Raw genomic sequence first — 6388 nt, 5'->3', positions numbered from 1 at the left:
TTCTTGCTATTTTTTTTGTTTTCATGTGTGTTCCCACACACATTTTGTTTAATCAGTCTCAGACACACATTTAAAAAATATAAGTTGCTGAGAAGCAAGAAAACAACCTTAAAATTTCTGCACAGTAACTGCAGGACTGAAAACTGTTCAGAATTACAGTTCCTTAAAGTCACCATGAAATGAAAATCACCAAATCTGAATATTGCAGTATTTATTATAAATTATTTATCCGTGCACATAGGACTGGGCAATAAAACGATAATTATTTAATATATAACAATTATTACCACTAAACAGTGCTGAGATCCAGTGAGAAGCACTTAAATTCAGCAAACAAAACAAATGTCTGACATTATCAACAGCAAATGGTGGAAAAGTTGTGCCAATGTGCTTGGTTTTATTTGAGGTACTCTCAAAGGGAGTTTCCAGGTTTACGGAGTGCAAAGTAAAGACATTTTAATTTTTATTGTTTCAACGTTTTCTACAGTAAGCATTGGTTTATTATGCAGCAAAGTAAGTGATTAATCCCTAGAGGTCGATGGTCGCGCTGTTTAAAGGGGTCATGAACTGTGTTTTTAAAAAATAGTTTTATGATGTTTCCTGGGGTGCACTTATAATGTTAGAATGTTAAAATGTTAGCTTTTTACATCAAAAATTGTCATGATTTATAAATAAAAGGCATTTTTCCTACCCTAATTTTAGCCTTCTGCTCTGAAGCTTCGTTTTAAGGAGCGTGTGCTGGGAGACTTCAGTGTAAACACTGCTGTGATTGGCTAACATCTTTGCATTTGAAGTTTTTACAATTACAGCTCTCATGGTTAACTAATCGTGAAAAGTGTTGCATTACATTTAGATCTAAGGCATTATATTTAGTGAAGTGACGTGTGGCCAAGTGACCCATACTTGGAATTTGTACTCTGCATTTAACCCATCCAAGTGCACACACACAGTAGTGAACACACACACCGCGAACACACACCCGGAGCAGTGGGCAGCCATATTGCTGCAGCGCCCGGGGAGCAGTTGGGGGTTCGGTGCCTTGCTCAAGGGTCTCACCTCAGTCGTGGTATTGAGGGTGGAGGAGGGTGCTGGTATTCACTCCCCCCACCGACAATTCCTTCCGGACCTGAGACTCGAACCCGCAACCTTTGGTTTGCAAGTCTGACTCTCTAACCATTAGGCCACAACTGCCCCTCATATTTAGATCTATGGCATGAAAGGTTGCAATGATGAGCATTGTAGCTGATCACACACATGCATGAAAGCAGTGATCTCGTCATTGCAACTCAGTTTCTGTACACTAACGAATGCTTTCATCTTCACTAACAGTGCAAACGTGATATAGTTAAGAGATTTGTTGAATAAAACGGGAGTCACTGATAAACACATCACTGATAAACTCTCCTGTTTGATTGACAGCTCAAGCGATTGCTCAAAACGATTGCAAAGGGAGCTTTCTTTGATCGCTTTCTTTATAGAATTTAATCACCGTTAAATAACAGATTATTTTCATCCTAATAGAAACAACGCAAGTTGATGTTTAGTCACTGGTCTGATTTACTGACACAGACGAAGAACATCTGACTACATGAATCATCACATTACTTACATGTTGCATTATGTTGAACCCAGTCACTGCACAATATTTTGTAATCCTCAACGGCATGTTTATTGCTTTGTAGCTCGAAGGTTTAACACTAGGCCAGGGGTGTCTAATCTTTTTTAAAAGGGGGCCAGATTCGATGTTGTGGACATACCCGGGGGCCTGGTCCCTTTTCTATTTTATATATATATATATATATATATATATATATATATATATATATATATATATATATATATATATATATATATATATATATATATATATATATATATATATATATATATGTGTGACAGAGTGACCTGTCCCTATGCCCGTTGGTCGACACACACACACACACACACACACACACACGGTGTGTAAAGGAAGTTTGGTGTTATTATTATGTGTTTATTAATTTTATGTTTATCTTTTGGGTTTGTTATTTTGATTACATTTTGGTTTCCATAAATATTTCGTTAATCTATGTGTTTATATATTGATGTTGTGTGGTGTAAATGTTAGGGATGCACCCATATGAACATTTTGGCCGATACCGATAACCGATAATTCGTAATATTTGAAAGCCGATAACCGATATATTGGCCGATAAATCTAAATACAAATTTTAATAAACTCTGAGAGCCTGATTACAAAAACAAAAGGCTCACCATTAAAAGCCATGTCCCAAACACTTCAACATAAATCAAACCTATACACTACAGTAGCCTATTTGAACCAGTGTGAGATTCCTTACCTTTTCAAATTAATTTTACACTCCTATGGCCAAATTTTTTTTTTAACACTTTACAATAAGGTTTAATTTTTGTTAGTATTAGTTAACCAACAATGAATGAACAATACTTCAACAGGATTTATTAATTTTAGTTCATGTTAATCTCAACATATTCAGACCCAAAGTTGTGTCTTTTAACATTAGGTATGAACTGTGAATGGACTGTTACAAAACACAAACATTTTATTACTAAAAGAAACAAAGGTTATTGCTCTCTGTTTGTTCATAAGCTAAAGACCGGTACAATGAAGTGCTTTACTGCATCGTTTATTAACTCAACCAAACGCATCCTATATGATATTACATACACAGAATAATAATAAATATAATATTACAACTTACAATGGCACAAAAGGCTGTGAATTCACAAGCGAACTGTGCTCGTCATGAAGGTGTAACTCCGTGGGCGCGCTCTTCCCTCAACAAACGCGATGAAACACAACGCTCTTGTACAGCCTATTCTATTCTCATTATCATTTTATGTAGATTATAGAAGACTTGCGCTGCACATGTTGCACATAACTGTATTTTCCTTTTCGAAGTGATTCCAAACATATTTAGAGCAATTCAAACCCATCATGGTGGACAGCGCATCCGTCTCAGCTGAAGGAAATAATACATTATCTATCGGCTTGACTATATTGGTCAAATTTTCTTATTGGACCGATAACGATAACATCGTTATCGGCCGATAAATGATTATTTTTGATATGTTGCCGATATATCGTGCATCCCTAGTAAATGTATATACTTACCTGTTAACTTACCTGTATGTTGTTAAAGGGTTAGTTCACCCAAAAATGAAAATTCTGTCATTAATTACTCACCCTTATGTCGTTCGAGACCCGTAAGACCTCCGTTCATATTCGGAACACAAATGAAGATATTTTTGTTGGGTGAGTAATTAATGACAGAATTTTCATTTTTGGGTGAACTAACCCTTTAATGGGGTTAACCGGAAAGGGGGCGGGGCTTGGCCTATAAAAAGGAGCCCACAGAGAAATCTGGGTCAGTTTACCTGGCGAGCGAGCGTGCAAGTGTGGTGCCGTGAGCGATCTTTATTGTCTGTCCTGAAGTAGTTGGCGTGTGTATATATATTTATATATATTTTTTTATTTTCTTTGTTCTTTTGCACAGTTTTGTTTCTTTGTTACTTTTGTATATAGCGTTGGGTCTGTTTTCCACTTCTCGAGCACTGTAAAATAAACATCACTTTTACACTTTTACATCTCTGCGAGTATTGCCATCTTTTTTTTAGTGAGTTATTTTTTTTGGCAACCCAGTTTCGCCTAACAGCGGGCCTGCGAAGACCCGTTGTCTCACATTATATATATATAAAATGTTTTGTTTCTTGGAAACATGACAGATTTGACAAAAGCTTGAACTGACAGTAGAGTAGCTTGAGATAGGACACAGATGTAAATGTATAGATATTTAACAATATCTGTAAAACTTTCATCAACCTAAAAGTTTTAATGGGTGAAGTTCCGGTGGTCCCTGTTCCGGTGGTCCCAGTTCCGGTGGATCGTGTTCCGGTGGTCCCTGTTCCGGTGGATCGTGTTCCGGAGGTCCCAGGTCCGGTGGATCGTGTTCCGGTGGTTTCAGCTCTGGTGGACCGTGTTCCGGTGGTCCCTGTTCCGGTGGTCTCAGCTCCGGTGGACCGTGTTCCGGTGGTCCCTGTTCTGGTGGATCGTGTTCCGGTGGTCCCTGTTCCGGTGGTCCCAGTTCCGGTGGATCGTGTTCCGGTGGTCCCTGTTCCGGTGGATCGTGTTCCGGAGGTCCCAGGTCCGGTGGATCGTGTTCCGGTGGTTTCAGCTCTGGTGGACCGTGTTCCGGTGGTCTCAGCTCCGGTGGACCGTGTTCCGGTGGATCGTGTTCCGGAGGTCCCAGGTCCGGTGGATCGTGTTCCAGTGGTCCCTGTCCCGGTGGATCGTGTTCCGGTGGTTTCAGCTCCGGTGGTCCCTGTTCCGGTGGACCGTGTTCCGGTGGTCCCGGTTCCGGTGGATCCAGTTCCAGTGGTCCCAGTTCCGATGGTGGATCCAGTTCTGATGGTCCCAGTTCCGGTGGACTCTGTTCCGGTGGTCTTGAAGCGGAGGAGGAGAAGGAAGGCTCCCTCCACGACTGTTCCGGTGGTCCCTGCTCTGACTGCGCCGCCCAGGTGCCCTGCTCTGTCCGCGCCGACAAGTCCTGAACTCTGCGGGCCACCCTGGCCTCCTGAACTCTGCGGGCCACCCTGGCCTCACAAACTCTGTGGGTCGCCCAGGCCTCCCAAACTTTCTGATGGTCTGTCCCTTTCATCCCACCTTGGTCTGTCCCACCCTGGTCTGTCCCTCTCGTCCCTCCCTGGTTCCCTGGTGGAGCGTCTGGTAGCCGCTCCTTAAGAGGGGAGGGGGGGGTAGTAGTAATGTCACATGTCTGTCTCGTCCTGTGCTGCACATGTGGTGTTTTGGGTTATTTCTGTCATGTGCGTTCCTGTCTTCAGTCTTGACCCCAACCCCCTTGTAATCTGATTATTGATTAATTTGCCCCACCTGTTGTTCCCCATTACCTGCCTTGTTTGTCCTCTATTTAATCTCCTAGCGTCTTCTGTCCGGTGCTGGTTCATTGTCGTCTTCACGTCATGTTCATTGGTATGTCTTGTGTTCCTGATTCCTAGTATGTATTTCAGTTTGTTTAGTTTTCCCCCTCGTGGGTATTTTGTTTGTGTTTTATTTTATTATTTAAATAAAACCACCCTTTCTTCTTGCGTTTGAGTCCTCGCCTCCTCACTGCACCAGCAGCCATGACAAATCTATAAAATATCTTTATGATAAAGATCCATACATTTTTTTTCCCGCTGTAAATACGTAATTGTAATATGTTTACATTTGAATGTTATCAATGCGTTCATATTGTACATTTCAGTATTCATACAAAAATGTACTTTTGGCACCTGAAAGTGTTGCCTTTTGATACCTACGTATTAACAATGAAACCAGGCTGGAACAGCTCCAAGGTTGGGGTTGTCACGTGTTGCCATCTTGCAATTACAAGTACGACATGGCATAAGCTAGATTTTTTGGTTTAGGACCTGTAAAAGGTGGCTGCTGTTCGTTTTTGTAGTGCTCAGTGACTGTCTACAACTCGAAACATGCTGATGACGTGTGAGGTCTGCGCGAGAAGGTGCACGGAGGAATGGAAATACATAAGTTGATAGGCAGGTAGGACATCAAATTATTGCATTCGGATGAACATTTTTTTGGTTTCTGAGACAGAAAACATATGTCAATTTTAAATATTTAGACCACTTCTATTATTGATTGCTATCAGGATGTGAAGAGTTTCAACCAGAATAACAAAAAGTGTTTATGGGAAAAAATTGCCTATCCTATCTTTAAGTCTTGGGCTGTGTCCAAAATCACCCCCATACCCTTAAACAGGGCTCTTTTTGAATGGACAGCCATTTGTAGTGGTGTCCGAAATTATAGTGGACGTTATCAAGTGCACTCATTCAATCCCAAAATGCACCGTAATAACGAGTGTACAACTGTTGTCACATCGAATTAATTGCTACATCTGACCAGAAGATGGCATCCGTATCTGAATGATTCATCCACCCATCTATTTTCCATACCGCCGGTCCAATGTGGCCACAGCGTAATATACAGGAATAAATTCCATTTTAATTGATAATTAAATTGTTTAATTACAGTTTATACGTGCTAGTTTCCATGGCAGAGCACAGGATAAATCTTTTCATTACTACTGATGGGATGGGAGACCAACTGGGAAAACTAGGTAGCTGCTGGTAGAGGTGTTAGTGAGGCCAGCAGGGGGTGCTCACCCTGTGGTCTGTGTGGGTCCTAACACCCCAGTATAGTGATGGGGACACTATACTGTCAAAAAAGCACTGTCCTTCGGATGAGACGTTAAACCGAGGTCCTGACTCTGTGTGGTCATTAAAAATCCCAGGATGTCCTTCGATAAAGAGTAGGGGTGTAACCCCGGCATCCTGGCCAAATTCGCCCATT

The 6388-nt window shown here is 41.3% G+C and overlaps 1 protein-coding gene across 1 annotated transcript in view; it reads right to left on the bottom strand.

Annotated features, from left to right (window-relative positions):
• LOC307126546 (uncharacterized protein) overlaps window positions 1-6388 on the bottom strand; it is a gene marked incomplete at its 5' end in the record, with an annotated part of 1586879 nt that overhangs the window by 841366 nt on the left and 739125 nt on the right. The gene's annotated exons all lie outside the window — the stretch shown is intronic.

The sequence above is a fragment of the Gobio gobio genome (assembly GCF_949357685.1).
Source record: "Gobio gobio genome assembly, chromosome: 5".
In the NCBI taxonomy this organism is placed as follows: Eukaryota; Metazoa; Chordata; class Actinopteri; order Cypriniformes; family Gobionidae; genus Gobio; species Gobio gobio.
Note: the sequence above shows the minus strand (reverse complement) of the source record. Positions and strands in the feature narration are given on the sequence as shown.